The sequence below is a fragment of the Neoarius graeffei genome, chromosome 10 (genome assembly GCF_027579695.1).
Source record: "Neoarius graeffei isolate fNeoGra1 chromosome 10, fNeoGra1.pri, whole genome shotgun sequence".
NCBI lineage: Eukaryota > Metazoa > Chordata > Actinopteri > Siluriformes > Ariidae > Neoarius > Neoarius graeffei.
This window is the reverse complement of record NC_083578.1, coordinates 2587536-2612140: the sequence shown is the minus strand read 5'-3', so window position 1 is coordinate 2612140 and position 24605 is coordinate 2587536.

The following is a 24605-nucleotide window of genomic DNA, read 5'->3' as shown; positions in this document are numbered from 1 at the left end:
CAGCAAGTTGAAGTTAAAAAATGCCTTTATCATCAAACTGCACGTTTCTAAACGAAACGTTTTTAATTGGCACGCACTGACACTCGTCTATTTCTTTTTTCTTTTTTTTTCAGGTCATGAGATTTAAGAGAGAAATCACCGCACAGAGAAACACATCTACAGTACGGCAGAGTGACGTATCGCAGATTAGATTCAGCTTTCATTATTTGTTATTCATTTTATTTCTCTTTGCTTATTTTCATGACCTTCAGCTGTAGTTTTACTGAGAGATGATGTTTATTACGTTCACAGAAAACTCAATCGCAACGTAAATAATATTCAATAAACTGATGAGATGAACAGCGTGTGGAAAAGCTGAGAATTTTCATCAATGAGTTTCAGAGCGGGCGGCACGGTGGTGTAGTGGTTAGCGCCGTCGCCTCACAGCAAGAAGGTCCGGGTTTGAGCCCCATGGCCGGCGAGGGCCTTTCTGTGCGGAGTTTGCATGTTCTCCCCGTGTCCGCGTGGGTTTCCTCCTGGTGCTCCGGTTTCCCCCACAGTCCAAAGACATGCAGGTTAGGTTAACTGGTGACTCTAAATTGAGCGTAGGTGTGAATGTGAGTGTGAATGGTTGTCTGTGTCTATGTGTCAGCCCTGTGATGACCTGGCGACTTGTCCAGGGTGAACCCCGCCTTTCACCCGTAGTCAGCTGGGATAGGCTCCAGCTTGCCTGCGACCCTGTAGAAGGATAAAGCGGCTACAGATAATGAGATGAGATGAGATGAGAGATGAGTTTCAGAGCGCTTAAACTTAAACGCTTAAACTCACAGGGCTATTAACTATCCATCCATCCATCCATTATCTGTAGCCGCTTATCCTGTGCAGAGTCATGAGCTGGATCCTATCCCAGCTGACTACGGGTGAAAGGCGGGGTACACCCTGGACAAGTCGCCAGGTCATCACAGGGCTGACACATAGACACAGACAACCATTCACACTCACATTCACACCTACGCTCAATTTAGAGTCACCAGTTAACCTAACCTGCATGTCTTTGGACTGTGGGGGAAACCGGAGCACCCGGAGGAAACCCACGCGGACACGGGGAGAACATGCAAACTCCACACAGAAAGGCCCTCGCCGGCCCCGGGGCTCGAACCCGGACCTTCTTGCTGTGAGGTGACAGCGCTAACCACTACACCACTGTGCCGCCTGGTTATTAACTAGCTAGCAGTAATGCCTAATGACTAATGTAATAATAATAATAATATAATAATAATAATATATACACACTCACCGGTCACTTTAATAGGAACGTGTTGTTGATTGTAAGATCCCTGTTCTTGGCTGCAGGAGTGGAACCCAGTGTGTTCTTCTGTTCTGTTGTTGCATGCTGAGATGCTTTTCTGCTCACCACGGTTGTAAAGAGTGATTATATGAGTTACTCTATCCTTCCTGGCCAAAAAAAAAGCTCAAACCACCTTGAATCTGTCCATTTTCTGATCTCTGCCCCTTTCTTATCAACAAGTTCCACCGAGAGAACTGTCGCTCATGCACTCACTCTTTTTTTTTTTCCGCACCATTCCATCTGCATAAACTCTAGAGACTGTTGAGTGAAAACCCCAGGAGGAGATCAGCAGCTTCTGAAATACTCAAACCAAAACTACGCATCTGGCTCAAACCAGCACCCATACCACAGTGAAAGGAAGTCACACAAAAATTGAGATCACAGTTTTTTCCATTCTGATGTTTGAACGTTGTGAACATTAATTAACTGAAGCTCTTGATTTGTATCTGCGTGATTTGATGCATCAGATCAGCTGGTTGTAGAAGTGCATCAAACAGCAGGTGGATGTACAGAATGTACAGCTCCAGTGACGACCCACTGTACCACTAAATGTACAATAATATATTTAATTACAGGATTGATTTAACAAAACAGCTTCCATACTAACGACTCATTAGCACAGAGAACAGCACTTGATCCAGCACAGTGTTCTTCAGTTCTATTATAAACTTGAGCACAACTTAATGAAGACATAAGATGTGAAATCAAGGTCATGAAATAGTAACGCATGTGTGTGGAGAATGTTAGGAGATTTTGCTGCACTGTTTCGAGTCAAATTAATAAAATAAGGCCGATGTTGTTGGTCGGTGTAAATAAAACACATCCATGGTTTGAAGGAGAATCTGACTGAGTGCTCGTCCGACAGAGAAACTTAAAAATTTGTAGAAAATTCATACGTTTATACATAAAACCTTCACTCCTCCAGCTGAACCAGGTCTCTGATTAATATCTGTGAGAAAACACCTTCACACCTTCACACGGATGGATATAATACTGTCCTTGGTTGACACTCCACAGTGTTTTGAAGCGTATTTACAGATGAAATATTCCACAGGAACATCTCGTTGTCAGGGGCGTCAGAGTGAGCGAGTTCAGAAGAGAGGAATAAAAAGAGGAAGAGCATGAGATGTTGCTGGCAGAGTCCCACAGGTGTAATCCTTCAGCCTGTTCGCACCTTGGCTATTTCTGAAGCTCTCAGCTCTTTCTGGGCCACAGCCTCCATTACCAAACCTCTCGAGCTTTAGTTGTACATTTCGCACCTCCGGAACACTCTGGCGTTTCTGAGCACTAATTTTACAGCTCTGTATGAGCTCAGCCACAACGGGGCTCATGTTTTCCTTTAGAAAAAAAAAAGAGATGAAGCTGGACATGCGCGACAGGTTTATAACAAAGATGTATCCGTTCAGTTTGAGGCTCTATAAAACCCTGAACATGATTTACACGTGGAGAAAGGATCACTGACTCGGATCTGCGATGAAACGAACATGAAAAACGGATTCGTTCTTTCACATGGCATTTGTCTTTTCTTTTTCCAGAGATAATTCGACTTTCCTTTTTCTCTGTGAAAGATCTTCAACTATTCAGTCAATGGAACCACCTGAGGTCCTGATCCATCATCCCCACACCACACCACCACCACCACCACCACCCCTACCACCCCAACACACCCCCACCACCACAGAAACCCCAACGAACATCATGTTTTCATGTAGATGCTCAGGTGTGACATATCCGAGTGATAAAACACACACACACACACACACACACACACACACACACACACACACACACACACACACACACACACACACAGATGATATCTGCAGTGATGACTGACAGTTCCTCTCAGCACCACAAAGTTCCTCTGGCAGGTTTTGATAGTCTGGAACATCTGTTACAAAGATGGAGAATCATGGAGAGAGAGAGAGAGAGAGAGATGGGGAGAAAGAGACAGATAGGTAGAGAGAGAGAAACAGAGAGAGAGACAGAGAGAGAAAGAGGCAGAGAGAGTCATAGAGAGAGAAGGAGAGTCAGAGAGAAACAGAGAGAGACAGATAGATAGATAGAGAAACAGACAGAGAGAGAGAGAGAGAGAGAGAGTAGATAAAGCAGTGGCTGTATTTCGTGAGTAAATTGACAGGAATTTGTACAAATTGAAGTCTTTTGGTGCAGAAACGATGCTAACAGATTACCAATCACTCGCTTCTGTAGTAAAGTTGATTATTTCCCTCTAACAGCATGTCCTGAAGAGTTTTATTCCTCTCATCCCACAGCAATTTGCTGACAATTATTATTTATACGCATTAATCTAGAGCAGCGTTTCTCAACCTTTTTTCATCACGGCACCCTTCAGAAGTGTGCAAATTCTCAAGGCACCCCCATATAACACATACGCAGTCACGCTGACCATACGCTGACCCCGGCAGTGACGTTGTGACATGGGAAAGGGGGCCGTGAGACAAATTTTGACGATGCATGAGGCGGCGATGATCTGCATGAGTGTAACTATCGTTTTTTGGAATTTTAATTCATTTTATTTATTTCAATGTTAGAATATATAATTTTTTGACGGCACCCCGGTTGAGAAAGGCTGATCTAGAGCATGTAATACTTTATATCTGTTAACATCTGTGCTTGTGTTTTATTTTACGTCATGTTATTATTTTTGTTCTTCAAATCAGTGCAGCTGTGTGATTTTGATCGACACATTGATGAACATTGTGAGAGTCGAGACAGTAACACCTTGCGTCAGGACGCGATACTGGAACACGCTCACGGAACCACTGGTTTCCAAACAGGATGTGATTTAGATATAAACCATCAGTGTCAGGATTTCCTAGAAAACTCAAATGTTTCCAGTGATGTTGAGAAACAAGGATCTGTGGAGAACATGTGAGTCGATTTTCCTTAAAGTCCTCCATTTCCTTTCATCCTTTTCATCTTTCTTTCTGTTCTGATGTTTGATCTGAAATCTATCGAACTAAATGAGGCGAAAACAGACAAGCTGCACTCAGCAATCCAGCCTCATGAGGTAAGAAGGTCCTCAGGCCTGCCCGACTCTGAACCTTCTCCAGGAGCCACTGAAGCCAGAAGCGTCTCCTTCTCGTCCGTTTCACTGTGGATCTGATCTACAGCCTTTAGAACGCATTGTGGTGATGATCGTGATCGTTGTTGGATGAGCGGAGGCCATACTTTGCTTTGGAACGCTGTAAATATTTCTGTCAGCAGGACAAAGCGGCTCAATATCTCTTTGCCGAAACGCAGCGTTGACATCGATACCTCCGTTCCACCTGAGCGAGTTCTGATGGCCCAAGGAAATCCGACGAGAGAAAATCGTTCAGTGAGTGCACTCCTTCAGCTATATTTATACTACACTCCCTGTGTGTTATCCTCCCTGAAACATTGATCAGGAGCTAAAGTAACAGTCTCACACACACACACACAGATTTATTTTTAACATCCTCAGCACATGTCAAGTGTGTGATAACACCGAAAGACTGGATACATCACTATTTTCTAATATATATATATAAAATGTAGAATAGAAAAATTTCACTCTGACACCCAACTTTTGAACATTATTAAAAATTTATTCTCGACAAACGTTTCGGCCTACTTTAACCCTAACCTTCCGGATATCGGTAAGATTTTGCGGAACAATCTCAGCTTTTTGCATTCCTCTGCTTTAATGCAAGAAGTATTTCCAGAGGGTCGTATTATTTCAGCTTTTAGAAGGCCGAAAAATCTTAAGGATATTCTTGCGCCTTCTAAACTCAAGCGTGGTGACACAGAAGTCAAAAATCAAGGGCGTGAACAAGGTTGCTTTAGGTGTAGCAAAAATGCGATTTATGTAATAACTTCTTCGCAGAGTCAAATTTTTTTGTCAGCTCCGTAACCGGAAGGAAATACAAAATTCGCCAACATCTTTCTTGTACTTCCCGCAATACAGTATATTTAGCAACTTGCCGTAAATGTAATCTCCAATATGTTGGCTCTTGTACTACGGAGTTTAAAGTACGTTTTCGTAACCATAAAGCTAGTATGAAAAACAAAAAAAAAACATGTGAAGTAGCCAAACATTTTAATCAGTCTCCCCATAATTTGAATGATTTTGAATTAATTTGTATAGAAACAATAGTTAACGCTGCTCAAGATAGTTTAGACAACGTGCTTCTAAATAGGGAAGCGTACTGGATGTTGCAATTGTTTACTTTAGCCCCTTATGGGTTAAACAAGTGAAAAGAATATAAATCTAAAAATTGCATTCTTTTTAATAAATTTTAATAAATAAATTATTAAATTGTGTAATTAATAGTTTATTTTTTCTTTGTCTTTTATTTTGAAGTGTATAGAATTCACAAATTTGCATATATAAGACCACGCCCATAGCACCATGTTGTTTTTTTGACACTGAAGAAGGCTGAAGGCCGAAACGTTTGTTGAGAATACATTTTTAGTAATGTTCAAAAGTTGGGTGTCAGAGTGAAATTTTTCTATTCTACATTATCTATATCTACACTGCTGGGACCCGTGGTATCCTTCGGATCCTTTTGGACAGACTGGTTGTTGGCTGACAGAGACTTTTTACTCTACTTATATATATTATATATATATATATATATATATATATATATATATATATATATTTAAATGATTTGTCCCATCAGCTTACTTCCTTCTTTAGCTTAGCGCCGGAGCTATGAGACGAACATCACTCACCTTTTATAAAACACACCTCCTTGTTGTCTTTGTTGGTCCCTCAGGAGGAACCCTTAAAAGGTTCTGTGTAGTTTTCTGTTTCCTTTTTTCAAAGCAAGAAAAGGAACACTCTCCATATTTCTGAGAACTGACGCTTGTATCTGGGATGCGACTCTCCACGGATGTACTCGGGTCCTTTACACTTTATCCTTCAACTGGGACCGTGAAGATATTTTACCTTTAGTCTCTGTATAACAGCGTGAGAGGGAAATAAGGAAGTTTAAGAAGACTGTCACAGGACAGATGAGTCTAAAATGTTGTCTGTCCGTCCAAATTTCAGTCTGTCTGAATGAGGGGCCAAAGGCCCAGAACAATGCAGGCAGGAGTTAAGACGGGCCCCAGAAGCTGAAGGGCTTTAGATGCCTGGAGATGCTTCTCCGCTATTTCCAGGCACATTTTTGTGATCTTCAAAGGGCAAATTACACTCGACATTAGTTGCTAATTTCACTACAAATTCAATCTAATTTACAAGAAAATGTCAGAAGATTCAAGAAAAACGTTTAAAGTTCTACCCAAGAAAACAGTAGCACACACAGGTCAGTTCCATGTCTAGAGGAAAGTCTGGGGGCCCAAGGATGTTCCAGTTGGTTCCAACTTACTGGTACTCGTATATCGGTACTATAATAACACTCATGAAACATTCTGTCAACAGTGACTATTTTATACTATGTTTATAACAAGTTTATAAGAAATTTAGTCATTAACAAAACAACTGTTCTTACAGAATAGAGTTAACATTTTGAGGACGAGATTCCAAGTAACTTTGTAACAAAATGACTTTTCAAATGACTCAAAACTCAGCACGGGAATATCATTCGGCATTCAGAATAAAATCTGCTGCACTAGAACTGAGAAAATAGAAGAAAATTCTATTAAAATATAAATCTACATCATCCTACAAAGCATATGACTGACTGTCATTCTTATTATGAATAAAAAATGTGCATAATAATAATAATAATAATAATAATAATAATAATATAACCACTGATTGGGAGTATGGTACTTAACCTAATACTGTACTGTAAAGTTTCATGTAAACTGAACTCTAATCACCTGAGTGGATCAGTCAGATCCTGTCAACCCTAAAACACTAGCAGTGTTGCCAGATACTGCTGATGTTTTCCAGCCCAAAATATGTTCAAAACCTGCCAAAATGCACTTAAAACCGCCCAATCTGGCAACACTGAACACTAGTTAAACTGCCTTGTGCAATTAAAACAACAGTGAATACTGAGTGGATTATTATTGTCTTATTTAGTGTGCCACTCGCGGAGAAGGAGGTGCCTGTAAATTTGGGCGGGGCTAGGACCTTCGCTGGCTGAGTTATGAATTTTTAAAGGCTGGCTTGAGCCAGGTCTCACACAGGGGTTTCAGTGGCAAATAACAGGCTGAGGCGGGGTCGTAGCGGGCCGTGATTGCATTGGTTTGAAAGGGCTCAGGGAGTGGGAGGGGCCTGTACATTTTGGCGGTGCTAGGACCATCGGTTTCCGAGTTATGGATTTTTAAAGTCGGGTCCGCGGGGGCGTTTCACAGGCCGTGTTATGACATAATGTATTCGCCCAGTGTAACGTCTGAAAGAAAATTAGATGTAGATTAAACCCATATCTTTACAATTTTTCATGGCTTTCAATTTTTGATGCTTTTGAAATACAGACAGACAAATACAAAAATTACTGGTCAATGTCCACCAATACAGCTTTATTTCCCACATTGCGTATAAGAGCCACTGCTGTACCAATCAAAAGATTGTTCGTTTTGGGGAAACTCTTAGTGCTTCCTTCCATATGGATCCATTTTTAGGAGAAACGTCTTCGTGTATCATTTACAGAAGGAGTCTCCAGTTTCAGTGCAGAGGTAAAGCTGTAACTTTCCATTCTCCGACTGTACGGCTGCTGTAATGCGAGTGAGAACCGGAATTCTAAATGTGACTAGAAACGGATAAAAAAAGGATCATGTGCTCATTCATAAATACAAACGCGCTATGGTTGGGAAATTGCTGTAGTGTAAAGGCCTCTGCATGCTCTTGCGACAAGGCTTTCGCAGATAGCTTTTCGCAGACAGTTGTAATTTATCGTTGAGCAGGGAGTAATGGGCGTGCGCGATGTTATTCACCGCCACAACGCAAGGGGGCGCGAAGTCGCTAGGAGTAGTTGGTGGGTGTGGTTAGTGGAGTGTTTATCCTCCGGTTACTTATAATGACTAGAACTTTTTTTTTTATAATGACTAGAACTGGAGTCGTATAGATGTACGTACTTCCTCACTTCCTCAATCAACCGCTCTTCGTGCTGCTCCATCTTCACTCGTGTTTTTAAAAATGGCGGTCGTGAAAACAAACCAAACCGGGAAAGTAGGGAAGCGGAAGTGCGTGTACAGCGGATGTAGAGTGGACCAATCAGAGCCCTCTTGTCTGCGGCGCTGTCTGCGAGGCTTCTGCGGTGGTCACAATTTTTGGGAGGTGCGCGCAGAGCGTCTGCGAAGGTGGGGGGGCTACGCAGACACTGTCTGCGACGCTATCTGCGAGGACTGGGTTGTCAGCATAAATTGGCCTTAAGAGGAATAAAACACTGTGATGGAGTGATGTGCTGTTCCAGGAAAATAATCAGCTTCAGGATGGTTACAGTGACTCCGCTTCATCACACCACACTGCTGTTGATTATTTTTCTCTAACAGCACAACACAGAGTGTTTAGTATTTAGGGCGCTTTCACACTGAGGCTCATGTTGTTGTTGTTGTTGTTACATCGTGTACCTGTGATCCGGTTTGTTTTGGTTTCATGTTGCAATTTTGCGAGCGCGCTAAAGAACGTTCCATGACATCGCTACGTCCTATCGTCATCATCTACATGGGCAGCGGGTCCTGATACGTGATATTGATTGGGTTGTAGATGGGCGTGTGTCTGAAGTTGGTGTGTTGTCAATATTCTGTTCGCCTTTTTCGTTTGAGTGGAGAAAACTGAACGGACAGATTTGTTTCGTCGATGTTATACTATTATTCTGGCGTTATCACCAGCAGCACCGAGTTCACGTGCAGCACTTGAGTGAAGGAATGTTCTAATCATGCAAAATGTACAGTACATCGCCACTTACAGGTCAGGAGGCGGAGCCTGAATGCAATCCTGTGAGAGATGGCAACTCCGTTTCTGCAGAGACTGGTCAAGTGAGTGGTACAAACTATGACAACGACTGATAGGACAATAAGATCAGATAATAATTAGATAAGATCAATTATAAGTTTCAGCATTTTTATGGGTTTTTTTCAAGTAGAGTTTTGATGTTTTCTTCAGACCAAACTACAATCATTTTTACATCTCTTCTGGTTCTTTTGTTAAACGGGTGATGATAACCTGCCTCAACTTCCTGTAATTGATCTGAAAGTCCAAACCATCCATAAAACTGTTTTCACACTGCAAATGAACTGAACTATGGTTCTACAGTTAGGTCCATATATATTTGGACACTGACACAAATTTTGTTTTTTTACCTGTTTACTGAAACATATTCAAGTTATAGTTATATAATGGACATAAAGTCCAGACTTTCAGCTTTCATTTGAGGGTATCCACATTAAAATTGGATGAAGGGTTTAGAAGTTTCAGCTACCTTAACATGTGCCACCCCGTTTTTAAAGGGACCAAAAGTAATTGGACAATTGACTCAAAGGCTATTTCATGGGCAGGTGTGGGAAATTCCTTCGTTATGTCATTCTCAATTAAGCAGATAAAAGGCCTGGAGTTGATTTGAGGTGTGGTGCTTGCATTTGGAAGATTTTGCTGTGAAGAAAACATGCGGTCAAAGGAGCTCTCCATGCAGGTGAAACAAGCCATCCTTAAGCTGCGAAAACAGAAAAAACCCATCCGAGAAATTGCTACAATATTAGGAGTGGCGAAATCTACAGTTTGGTACATCCTGAGAAAGAAAGAAAGCACTGGTGAACTCATCAATGCAAAACGACCTGGACACCAACAGAAGTCAACAGTGGTGGATGATCGCAGAATAATTTCCATGGTGAAGAGAAACCCCTTCACAACAGCCAACCAAGTGAACAACACTCTCCAGGAGGTAGGTGTATCAATATCCAAATCTACCATAAAGAGAAGACTGCATGAAAGTAAATACAGAGGGTTCACTGCATGGTGCAAGCCACTCATAAGCCTCAAGAATAAAAAGGCTAGATTGGACTTTGCTAAAAAACATCTAAAAAAGCCAGCACAGTTCTGGAAGAACATTCTTTGGACAGATGAAACCAAGATCAACCTCTACCAGAATGATGGAAAGAAAAAAGTATGGCGAAGGCGTGGTACAGCTCATGATCCAAAGCATACCACATCATCTGTAAAACACGGCAGAGGCAGTGTGATGGCTTGGGCATGCATGGCTGCCAGTGGCACTGGGTCACTAGTGTTTACTGATGATGTGACACAGGACAGAAGCAGCCGGATGAATTCTGAGGTATTCAGAGACATACTGTGTGCTCAAATCCAGCCAAACTGATTGGTCGGTGTTTCATAATACAGATGGACAATGACCCAAAACATAAAGCCAAAGCAACCCAGGAGTTTATTAAAGCAAAGAAGTGGAATATTCTTGCATCTTGTATTTTCTTAACACTGTGCTCAATATTTCTCCCTCTTTTCCACAGTGCTCCATCATCCACAAAGCGTGCTCTCCCAATATCTACTGGAATATTTGCAAATATATAATTAACCATAATAGAAAATAAAGTTGGACTAATTACACTCCCCTGATGCATTACATTTGGTACAGCCTTAAATATCATACACAGCAAAATCCCCAGTGTTGAATTAACACCCAGAGTGTTTATATAGGTCCAATTGGACCTATATAAACACTCTGGGTGTTAATTCAACACTGAGGAATTTGCTGTGTAGTGATAAAATCAGTAAATGTGGTTTCATTATAAACACAGCTTATTAACAAATGTGAGCTTTAGATGGCCAAGTCAGTCACCTGATCTCAACCCAATTGAGCAGCATTTCACTTGTTAAAGACTAAACTTCAGACAGAAAGGCCCACAAACAAACAGCAACTGAAACCCGCTGCAGTAAAGGCCTGGCAGAGCATTAAAAAGGAGGAAACACGGCGTCTGGTGATGTCCATGAGTTCAAGACTTCAGGCAGTCATTGCCAACAAAGGGTTTTCAACCAAGTATTAGAAATGAACATTTTATTGACAATTATTTAATTTGTCCAATTACTTTTGATCCCCTGAAATGAAGGGATTGTGTTTAAAAAATGCTTTAGTTCCTCACATTTTTATGCAATCATTTTGTTCAACCCACTGAATTAAAGCTGAAAGTCTGAACTTCAACTGCATCTGAATTGTTTTATTCAAAATTCATTGTGGTAATGTACAGAACCAAAATTAGAAAAATGTTGTCTCTGTCCAAGTATTTATGGACCTAACTGTATTTGATCCGGACCAAGACCACCTCTTTTGACTGGACTAAATTATGGTCCTTTGGTCTGGACTGTGGTCCAAGGCACCTTTCAGACCTTCTATAAAAACAAGGTAGGTTAGAAAGCATCTTTACATATCTCAAAACAGCGTTCTGAGAACCACGATCATCCTGAGTTCCTGCAGCACGGAGACACAGAAAAGGGGGAACTTCCTCCAACAGTTTTAAGAACTATGGAAAAGTTCCTCTGGTTTGAAAGCACCTTAAAGGTACTAAAGATGCACCCTTGATGGCACCACTCCAGTGGCAACCAGCTCTGAGCGTGTAGGAGAAAAGAGTCTTAAAATATGGAATGATCTATTAATCAAACCTAAATCAGTCTTCTTATTATTCTTCTTTCAGCTATTCCCATTCAGGGTCTCCACAGTGGATAATGTCCCTCCATCTCCTCCTGTCCTCCGTATCTTCTTCTGTCCCACCAACCGTCCTCATGTTCTCCTTCACCACATCCATAAATCTCATTTTTGCTCTTCCTCTTTTCCTTCTACCTGCCAACTCCATCTCCAGCGTTCTTTCCCCAGTAAACCCTGGATCTCTCCTCTGTACGAGTCCAATCCAAACCATCTCAATCTCGCCTCTTGCTTTGTTCCCTATCTCACAGGAAGCTTTGCTTATTCCCAGTTAGCATACTGTGCTACAGTCGCTGCAGCTTCTGAATCCGAGGATTACAACAAGTGACCTGTTTATAACATTTAACTCAGATGTGACCAGGAAACTGTAAAGTAAATTCTTGAAGGATTTCTTGAAGGAAAGTACAGAACGTGTGACACTTTAGAAATCAGAAAAGTAAGTATGAGCTCTCGGTCACCGGGGCGGGGTGTGGGTGGGGTGGGGTGTCTGAGTTCCCAGCTGATTTCAGCACAACGCTGTGGTTTTGTGTTTAAACAAGCTGTTTTCCTCAAGTCAAACTCTGCATGTCATCAACACTGGTTTTAGGGAAACTAAAAAATCTCTCGCTTTTCTTCAGCCGTGTTACGGAAAATTCCCAAAGTATGTTTACAATGTGGCTGTGTTCCAAAAATATTTACAATCTACGCTGACTTGCTGAAACCCATCCTGCTAGCGCAACAATCACACGGCCCTTACCTCCACCGCTGTTTGTGATTTTGGGAGTTTTGTGGTTAAGGTTCTGTGCTAGCGACTAAAAGGTCATGGGTTTAAATCTGCAGAGTTTCTGGAGTTGTTTGAGGAAAAGTGCGTTGGACTCCTTGGTGCTGACCTCGCTTTGGGTCCTGCGTCACTTGTAAACATTTGGAATAAAGCCTTGTTTGGATTTGAACCAGTAAACAAGACACTAGGGGTGTGTGTGAGAGAGAGAGAGAGATATGGAGAAGGGAGTGTGGAATGAAGAAAGAGAGCCATATCACACTGATGGATGTTTGAAAACTCATTGTATTCCTCAGTGCATGGTGCAACATTTTGGAGCCCGAGGCAGTTGGAGGTACATGCTGAGATTCTTTATTAGCGGATATCCAAGAATCACAGCCCGTCTTTTAGCAGGATGAGAAAACTAGAGTTTGCAGGAAGCAACTCATTAAAAATGGTACCGGTATATTTGATTTATTACCTCAGTGGAGAACAGCAGTCTTTCAGATCTCATACACTGCTATACATGAGTTCTGAAGGTTCATATTGCCGAGGGTTTCACACCAGAGGCAAGACTTCGTTCCCTCTTTAAAAAGTACAGATTAGGACACACGAGTAGCAGAAACTCAAACTGTTTTAAAGTGTTCAGAGTGCTTTATTCCTCTTGTCCCACAGCAATTTGCCAACTATTATGTTTATCAAACTCATTAAAGAACAACATGCCATGCTATTTTCATGGAACTGTGCAATCCCTGTGAGTGAGCTGTTACTATAGAAACGATATCACAATATATTAGAACGTACGGTATTACAACAAACTGCTGTTACAGAAAATCAATCAACACCATCTTACCAATCAGAACCCAGACTCCTGAGACTCAAAAAACAAACAAACAAAAACACCAACACTTTCCACAGATGGATGATTGGAGAGCCAATCCCAGAGATACGTGTTTGCGGTACAGGTTTGAGGGACAACATCATTTGAGCTCTGGGATTTGAGCTCATCAACTTCTGGTTGCTATCATGAACTGTACCCACCAGAGCAGGAAATGAAGAAACTGAAAGAAACCAGGAGGTAACAGGAGGGCAGAGGTTCTGCAAGAGATCTTGACACCATGGGTGAAGTTGATGTTTGGATAGTGCAGAAGAAACACTGAGGAGATGTTTGAAGAAGAAAAAGAAGACGACCTTTATGTGTCACATACAGTGGTGCTTGAAAGTTTGTGAACCCTTTAGAATTTTCTATATTTCTGCATAAATATGACCTAAAACATCATCGGATTTTCACACAAGTCCTAAAAGTAGAGAAAGAGAACTCAGTTAAACAAATGAGACAGAAATATTATACTTGGTCATTTATTTATTGAAGAAAATGATCCAATATTACATATCTGTGAGTGGCAAAAGTATGTGAACCTTTGCTTTCAGTATCTGGTGTGACCCCCTTGTGCAGCAATAACTGCAACTAAACGTTTGCGGTAACTGTTGATCAGTCCTGCACACCGGCTTGGAGGAATTTTAGCCCGTTCCTCCGTACAGAACAGCTTCAACTCTGGGATGTTGGTGGGTTTCCTCACATGAACTGCTCGCTTCAGGTCCTTCCACAACATTTCCATTGGATTAAGGTCAGGACTTTGACTTGGCCATTCCAAAACATTCACTTTATTATTCTTTAACCATTCTTTGGTAGAATGACTTGTGTGCTTAGGGCCGTTGTCTTGCTGCATGACCCACCTTCTCTTGAGATTCAGTTCATGGACAGATGTCCTGACATTTTCCTTTAGAATTCGCTGGTATAATTCAGAATTCATTGTTCCATCAATGATGGCAAGCCGTCCTGGCCCAGATGCAGCAAAACAGGCCCAAACCATGATACTACCACCACCATGTTTCACAGATGGGATAAGGTTCTTATGCTGGAATGCAGTGTTTTCCTTTCTCCAAACATAACGCTTCTCATTTAAACCAAAAAGTTCTATTTTGGTCTCATCCATCCACAAAACATTTTTCCAATAGCCTTCTGGCTTGTCCACATGATCTTTAGCAGACTGTAGACAAGCAGCAATGTTCTTTTTGGAGAGCAGTGGCTTTCTCTTTGCAGCCCTGCCATGCACACCATTGTTGTTCAGTGTTCTCCTGATGGTGGACTCATGAACATTAACATTAGCCAATGTGAGAGAGGCCTTCAGTTGCTTAGAAGTTACCCTGGGGTCCTTTGTCACCTCGCCGACTATTACACGCCTTGCTCTTGGAGTGATCTTTGTTGGTCGACCACTCCTGGGGAGGGTAACAATGGTCTTGAGTTTCCTCCATTTGTACACAATCTATCTGACTGTGGATTGGTGGAGTCCAAACTCTTTAGAGATGGTTTTGTAACCTTCTCCAGCCTGATGAGCATCAGCAACACTTTTTCTGAGGTCCTCAGAAATCTCCTTTGTTCGTGCCATGATACACTTCCACAAACGTGTTGTGAAGATCAGACTTTGATAGATCCCTGTTCTTTAAATAAAACAGGGCGCCCACTCACACCTGATTGTCATCCCATTGATTGAAAACACCTGACTCTAATTTCACCTTCAAATTAACTGCTAATCCTAGAGGTTCACATACTTTTGCCACTCACAGATATGTAATATTGGATCATTTTCCTCAATAAATAAATGACCAAGTATAATATTTTTGTCTCATTTGTTTAACTGGGTTCTCTTTATCTACTTTTAGGACTTGTGTGAAAATACGATGATGTTTTAGGTCATATTTATGCAGAAATATAGAAAATTCTAAAGGGTTCACAAACTTTCAAGCACCACTGTATACATTAAAGTAAAATTCTTTTTCTTCTCATATCCCGGCTTGTTAGGAAGTCAGGGTCAGAGCACAGAGTCAGCTATGATACAGAGCCTCTGGAGGAGATGGGGTTAGGCCATGCTCAAGGGCCTAAACCTATCAGTTTGGTGTTGCTGAGGCTTGAATCTATGACCTTCTGATCAGTTACCCAGAGGATTAACTTCAGAGCCTGGCTTTACAGCTAAGAAAGCTAGTATAGATCGGACCCAGAGTCTATCAGCACTGGGGCAAGTTCAAAAACAAAATGGAGGGTGAGACCAGATGGACCATCTCTCCCACTTGGGGAACCAGTAAAGAAGAGTGGAACTTCTCAAACCTCCACAAAACCCCATGCAGGTAAACAAGGTATGCTCAGGTCACAAGCACCTGCAGGGGGGGGTTCAATCAGAAAACCCACACCTTCCAAACTTGGTTTCAAATTTAGTCTTCTTCAGCCTCAGTGAATCTCTCTCTCTCTCTCTCTCTCTCTCTCTCTGTATCTCATTTCCTGTCTCTCAGGTTGCTGACCCACATTGCACATGATAGCTTTAAAAAGGGGTTCGGACCCAGAAAGTTCATCATTTTTCATTGTTATGATTTTTGGAAGCAGGTCAGAGAGTAAGGGGGAAGAAAAGAAGCTAGAGAGAGGAGGAGAGTATGTGTTCTTTCCCTACGCTCCATGTAAACATCTCAGCCGTCAGTCATACGTGACCCTGAGATCCTGCAGCCAGAAGGTCAGAACATCTTGTTATTCTGCTCTCTAACTTCGTCCCTCGCTCTCGTCTGGTTGTTTGATTTTTACCATCTGCTCTGATCTCGGGCAGAGACAGAGAGACAGAGAGATGGAGAGAAAGAGTGATGGAGAGACAGAGAGATGGAGAAACGGAGAGACGGAGTTTTATGGTTCAATGCGTCCAACTGAGACGTTAATCAAAGTAACAAGTGGCTTATCTTCAGATTGGGTCAAAATGACCATTTAGGTTTTTAACAGAATAATACTGTGAGTTTTAGATTAATGTGTTCAGCTCAAATGGAAATTAAACCATCATTTTAGAAATCATATCTCTATTACAGACTCAGAGATGTTCTGGTCCAGATGTTCTGGTCATTCTGACCCTGAGACTAACAAGGTGGAAGCAAAGTGTCTGAAGTTGACTGGAGTAAAAAAAATTCCTCTGTCGCATATTTCCGCTCCCAGAACTCAGAGCTTTGGAAGTGGCTGTGGAACTCCATCCCCATCGCAACTGTTTGGAGCGATCGCGGCTGCCAGGATATTAAAATAAACATCGCGACAGTTTTGTGAGAAGAACGAAAAACACTTATTGAATGTTTGTGAAATGTGTTCATTCTTGTTCTTGTTTACGTTACAGCAGCTATAAACAGTCATTCCTTCACAGCTTGTCATGTTACCTAGAAACCTCAAAGAAGCGTAAACTCATCTGTCCTGAAGACGTTGGAAAACTTACGGTTACAGCTTTACTCCTTCCATACATGATAAAAAATACCTCTGTACAAAAAACCCCTTTAAAACCGTATCAGCGTTTCATTTACGTGGTGCGTCTGCCGTATACGCCCCTGTGAACGAGCTGTTTCTATAGAAACGATAATGTACACTACTGTAGGAAATTAATCAAGTCGTTCTGACCAATCAGAGTACAGAATTTTGAATGTAAAAAAGCGCTACAATTTATTGCAAGTTTGCACTCCTTATTGACGTTTTGAATGGAAAAAATGGTAATCATCTCTGTCACAAAACTTATCTCCCAGAAAAAGACTGAAATGAAATGAACGTGAGTGCATCCTCTCTGTCTCCAAAAAGGAGACATTTCAAGAAAGATCATGTACATGTGTAATATAATAATATAATGACTATAATTCCCTCGCTGTTAATATCATCAAAGTCCTTCCCACGCCATGCCCTGGTCTTCCCAGGTAGTCTCCCGTCCCAGTACTAACCACGCCCTTAAGGCGCATTGGGCGGCGCCGATCTCCACTTCTATAGCCCTCAGCCTCTCGCCTATACAGCTAGGGTTACAGTGGTGGGCGTGTGCTCTGATAACCGCGAGAGTTTGACTCCCTACTCACATCTGTATTGCAGCGTGCCTCACCAAATGGCAGTAGGTACCATTTTTATGATGGTTTTTGGTATGACCTGACCGTGAGTAGAACTCACGATCTCCCGGTTGAGAGGTGGACACACTCACCACTATGCTAGCTAGCGGTTGTTAATATCATAACACAATATTTGTCCGTTTTCTCACGATATACTGTAGCTTTTTGTCTGTATTCTATTCCAGGGTGCACAAACCTTTGCACTCAAATACATGACATAGTCACAAAATTCACTTTTGGTGGCATCGGTTGATTTGAGAGTGCTCTAGCTGCCAAGTCATTCATTTAACCACAAGGGCGGTGTTTCTTGGACGCTACTTGTTTATTTTATCGTTGGGAATTTCACATAAAATCCGAACCAAGGGGGGGAAAAAATATTTCCAGATGTGTGTTGGCGTGCTCAAAAAAAGCAGAGCTATTGTTCTGGATTTTATTGTTTGCTATCGTTTGTCCATCAGCCATGTTAATGGAATTCAATCCCTTTCTCTTTAGCGCTCGTTGTCTCGTTGTATTTTATCTGATGTGAGGCCAAATTCCCACAAGCTCCTGGGACGAAGTGGGAAAATCATTCTCTAATCCTCTTTTCTGTAAATGGGTTTATTTATAAAGCAGTGTGACTGGGTTCAGCATAGAACTCATAAAGCTTCGTGTTGTTCGCAAATAAGCGAGGACATGTGCAGGGCTATTAGAGGGTTTTAATGTGTAATGACCACACGGCATGTGCTTCCTGCTGGTTCCTTCCTGGAGCTTGGAAAATCATTTCACAGTAAATTTGTTCAGAATGTACACTATAGACCATTATAACGACGTCAAATTCTCGGTAATTTCCTGCCAGTGATTTCTAAGCTCTATGAATTCCTCGTAATGAGCTCATAAGACCCTGTAAATACTGCAGATGTGTCTCACTGAGTTACTGTCAAAACCGCAAAAGTAATTATTGACCAACAATTACACTTGTGCTTTTTATCCATTTATAGTCACATTTAATATTGTGAAACATCCACAAAACGCATCATTCCTTACGTTACAGTAGCTATAAAGAGTTATTTTTTTTAAAAAATGCAGCTGGACATGTAACCAAGAAACCATAAAAACATAAACTAATGCTGTAGAACTCAAGCTCGCTCTCAAGACCACTTTTTGAAGATCTCAGTCTCGTCTCGGAACCAATCGCATTTTTACTCAGTCTTGTCTCGGTCTCAGACGTAGAGGACTCGGGATTTTCTTTCAAGACCGGTCAAGATCACAACTGTGGGGATTTCACTAAACTGCCTGTGCATTGTCGGATTTATTGGTTAATATCGTTACTGTGATTGGATGTGAAACTTCCTGTTTCAAATGCAACCAATAACATGACTCATTGCTAATTTGAAAATTTTCTTCCCGTTAGCGGCTGTCACCCCTCCCCCCACCCCCGTTCCACACACTGGTCTGGTTCTGGTCTCAATACACTCTGGTCTTGGTCTTGATTTGGTCTCGCCCTGCTTTGGTCTTGGTCTTGAATTGATCTCAACCTCTCAAAGTCTTGGTCTTGACTTGGTCTTAATACAGTCTGGTCTTGGTCATGACTTGGTCTCAGTACACTCTGGTCTGGGTCTTGTCTTAGTCTCGATATGCTCTGGTCTTGGTCTTGACTTGGTCTTGATACACTCTGGTCTTGGTCTTGTCTTGGCCTCAATACACTCTGGTCTTGGTCTTGTCTTGGCCTCAATACACTCTGGTCTTGGTCTTGTCTTGGTCTTGATACACTCTGGTCTTGGTCTTGTCTTGGTCTTGATATGCTCTGGTCTTGGTCTTGTCTTGGTCTTGATACACTCTGGTCTCGGTCTTGTCTTGGTCGTGATACACTCTGGTCTTGGTCTTGTCTTGGTCTTGATACACTCTGGTCTTGGTCTTGTCTTGGTCTTGATACACTCTGGTCTTGGTCTTGTCTTAGTCTCAATATGCTCTGGTCTTGGTCTTGACTTGGTCTTGATACACTCTGGTCTTGGTCTTGTCTTGGCCTCAATACACTCTGGTCTTGGTCTTGTCTTGGCCTCAATACACTCTGGTCTTGGTCTTGTCTTGGTCTTGATACACTCTGGTCTTGGTCTTGTCTTGGTCTTGATATGCTCTGGTCTTGGTCTTGTCTTGGTCTTGATACACTCTGGTCTCGGTCTTGTCTTGGTCGTGATACACTCTGGTCTTGGTCTTGATGCACTCTGGTCTTGGTCTTGACTTGGTCTCAGTTTAGATGATCTTGACTCCAACACTAGCGTAAATTCATCTGTCATTAAAGTTAAAAAGAGCTGACATTGCAGACTCCTTCTGTAAATGTTAAAAAATAAATGTTTTCTTACAGAAAACTTGAACTTATCTGCAACATGACACTGTCAGGGGAAGAAAATGACCTCGTATTAACCATCAAGAAGGCAAAACATCTCTCTGCATCAAAGGCATGGAGGAAGAAGGTGTGGAATCCTACAGATTCCTGCATCTCCATATTTATTGCAGCTTGGACAGGAACACAAACACTACAGCCATCATCAGCCGGATGCAGTGGGGTTTAATACGGCTCCTGCTAACGCTGTGGTCTTACACGGAAAGCTGTGTTCATAAGAAAGGGAACGTTTCTTGCCACAGAGCACTCAAACTGGTTTTAATGAAGTTAACCTTTGTGTGTGTGTGTGTGTGTGTGTGTGTGTGTGTGTGAGACAGAGAGAGAGAGAGAGAGAGAGAGAGACTCTTCTTATAACCCCTGGCAAAAAACTATAGAATCACGCCTCTTAGAAGAAGTTCATTAATTTTTTTTTTTAGTTTTGTTGCAAAAAAAAAAAAAATCACAGATTTGACACAAAAGTATTTTGTTTAACAGCTGAACATTCTGGCTTTGTAAAACATCCCTCAAACAAATTAAATTAAATTGTTGTAATTTTTTTTTCATGATCAAGTCAAGGATAAAATTTGCATTTCTAAAACAAATATCTGCACAAGTCCAAATATGCAAATTAGCGTGCAGGTAAAAGAGAGTGCTTGTGGACCTTAACGAGCCGTTACGCCTGGCTGACTGAGGCCCTGTCCACACGGCAACGGATTCAGGTGACTCCGATACAGTTGCTTATCGTTTAGGCCTGGCATCCACACGGCACCGGCGTTTTGGGTGCCCAAAACGCAATCTTTTTGAGAACGGGTTCCAGAGTGGAAAGATCTGGCAACGTTGCCGTTGTGAAGTCGTCTGGATGAGTAGAACGGATTTGTTTACGATGACGTCACAACCACATGACTGTGAGTGCTTCACGCCGGGTAGAAGTGTAACGAATATCACCAGGAAAAAGCCTTACAGAGCACTAGTGAGAGTGAAACACGAGCTTGGATATTATTATTATTATTATTATTATTATTATGTTCAGTGTTAGTTCACAGTAGTAATGCAAGAAGCAGAATAGTGACAGTAATAGTGAAGCAAAAACATGCAATTGTACAAACACTGCAGCTCTACAGCAAAATATTCATTTATGAAATGGTCTGATTCTTAACACCAGTAGTGCCAATGATCTTCTCATTCCGATGCGATGCGAGTTGTCAACAAATCCTATAACTTGGTTCATGAAACGCGCTTACAAAATATTTTCACTGGGAATATTTATTGTGTAATGGTGCAAAGTGAGAGAGAGAGAGAGAGAGAGAGAGAGAGAGAGAGAGAGAGAGAGAGAGAGAGAATAGCCCTTAGGGCAGAGTCAATCCCGCCAGCAAAAATAGGGAAAAAAGGAGCGATCTCACCTCTTCAGATGTTGATTTAAGTCCGACAATACATTCCTCAAAAAGGGCGTAGAAGAACAAATTAATCCAATTTATTCCGGACCATTAAAGACGCCGCCTTCCGCGTAGAATCATACGTCATCCTCGCCGCCATATTGGATAGGTCAAAGCGGAGAATAAAGATTCATGTGCTGCGTTTAACTGTACCAACAGGTTTACCGTCCAAACGAGATCATATGGGATTACCTTTCACAGGTGAGAAACAACAAATTAATCCATCAACGTGTATCATTCAATTTATTCCGGACCATTGAAGACGCCGCCTTCCGCGTAGAATCATACGTCATCCTCGCCGCCATTTTGGAGAGGTCAAAGCGGAGAATAAAGATTAGCTGCGTTTAACTGTACCAACAGGTTTTCTGTCCAAACGAGATCACATGGGATTACCTTTCACAGGTGAGACTGGAAAAATACTTTTCATTGTATTTGGTCATTATAATGTAATTTTACAAACAGATTTTCCTGACTTTGTGGCTAATATGAAGTCTCGCGCATAATAGTTTATGCGCATGTGTCGTTACTTCTTCTATTGTTCTGGTGTCTCCGAAGGGACCGTCTTACAGCGCCCCTAGAGATGTGGCATGTGTATTGCATCGTTTTCAGCAAGTGTTGCGTTGCCATATGGACCTGATATTTTACTGATTGTTGCCCATTTGGACGCGATATATTTTTAAATAACATCTCGTTGCCGTTGTCGTGTGGATGTAGCCTGAAAGGAGGCAGAGCCCCAACAACAGAACCGTCAGTTAAAACAATGGAAATGATTTTAAAACTCCTTCGAGAAGGAAATTTAACACGGAGTCTGGTAAACGATGTTGGTTCTCTCCCGGTCAGCTGTGTCTCAGGCTACATCCACACGACAACGGCAACGAGATGTTATTTAAAAAAATATCGCGTCCATATGGGCAACGATCAGTAAAATATCAGATCCATATGGCAACGCAACGCTTGCTGAAAATGATGCAATACACATGCCACACCTCTAGGGGTGCTGTAAGACGGTCCCTTCGGAGACACCAGAACAATAGAAGAAGTAAGGACGCATGCGCATAAACTATTATGCGCGAGACTTCATATTAGCCACAAAGTCAGAAAAATCTGTTCGTAAAATTACATTATAATGACCAAATACAATGAAAAGTATTTTTCCAGTCTCACCTGTGAAAGGTAATCCCATGTGATCTCGTTTGGACGGTAAACCTGTTGGTACAGTTAAACGCAGCACATGAATGAGGCATCTTTATTCTCCACTTTGAGCTATCCAATATGGCGGCGAGGATGACGTATGATTCTACGCGGAAGGCGGCGTCTTTAATGGTCTGGAATAAATTGAATGCTACACGTTGATGGATTAAGCGGCAAAAATAAAGGAACCCGAGACAACACAATGTGGGGACATAGAAGATATGGGGGACAGAAATCCAAGTACAATTTTTCTAACTGCAACTGATGAGGAAGAAATTATCCAAATTGTAAGAAAATGTAAAAACAAAACTTCTGCAGACTGGAATGATATAGACATGTTAACAGTAAAGACAGTTATTGAGGGAATTGTGAAACCACTCACCCACATCTGCAATTTATCTTTTCAATCAGGTACATTTCCAGACAAAATGAAAATTGCAAAAGTGATACCATTGTTTAAAACCGGAGATAGACACCATTTCACAAACTACAGGCCTGTTTCTTTACTCCCCCAATTCTCCAAAATACTCGAAAAACTTTTTTCAGATAGATTGGACAAATTCATTGAAAAACACAACCTCCTTACAGACAGTCAATATGGATTCAGAACGGACAGATCAACATCGATGGCACTAATGGAACTAATAGAGGAAATCACAAAATGTATAGACAATAAAAAAAATAGCAATTGGAGTATTTGTGGACCTAAAAAAAGCATTCGATACTATTGATCATAGTATATTATTAAGTAAACTAGAAAAGTGTGGTGTTAGGGGAGTCGGGTGGAGCTGGCTGTCGAGCTATCTAAGAAACAGGCAACAGTTTGTGCAGATAGGTGACCATAAATCTGATTTCATGAACATTACATGCGGGGTACCACAGGGGTCAATATTAGGTCCGAAATTATTCATAATATACATCAATGACATATGTACAATTTCGCAAGAACTGAAATTTGTTTTGTTTGCAGATGACACCAATATTTTTTGTTCCGGTGAGAATTTGCAGCAGACTTTAGAGATAATCACAACTGAAATAAATAAACTAAAACTATGGTTTGACAAAAATAAATTATCATTAAATCTAAGCAAAACAAAGATTATGTTGTTTGGGAGACATAAAATAGATTGTAATGTAGAATTGATAATAGACAATACTAAGATAGAAATGGTACAGGAAATTAAATTTCTTGGTGTGATTTTGGATCCTAAAGTCTGCTGGAAACCTCATGTAGGATACGTACGAGCAAAACTGGCAAAGTGCTCGGCAATTCTGTGGAAAACAAAATATATTCTTGATTGTAAATCTTTGCATACTCTATATTACTCATTATTTTTGCCATATCTGACTTATTGTGTCGAAGTCTGGGGAAACACCTACAAAACCACTCTGCAGCCGATATGTACAATACAGAAAAGAGCAATAAGGACAATAAACAAAACAGGATACAGAGATCACACAAACTCACTATTCATAAAATCACACATGTTGAAATTTATGGATCTGGTCAAATTCAGAACAGCACAAATAATGTACAAAGTAAGAAATAATCTATTGCCAAAAAATATACAAGGAATGTTCAGTGAGAGAGAGGGGGGATATAATCTAAGGGGAGACCTAAATTTTAAAAAACCAAAGGTTCGAACAAATATGAAAAGCATGTGCGTATCGAGCTGTGGGGTGACTTTATGGAACAGACTGGAGACAGAAATAAAACAAAGTGCAAATATAAATCTGTTTAAAAAAAGGTACAAAAAATATTTTTAAACAAGTATATTGCAGAGGAAATATGTTAATGGAGGATGATGAGGGATAAATAGAATAGGGTTGATTGTTATATTAGAACTAGCTTAGTATATGGTATATATTTATTTATGGGGATAGATATCTTCATATTTACAGGGATAAGTATGTAGTAGATATTTTTTTTTGTAATTATATATTTATATAGATAGTTATGTGTATATGTATATATATGTATATGGATATGGTATGTAGTATATATTTATTTTTGTAATTATATATTTATATG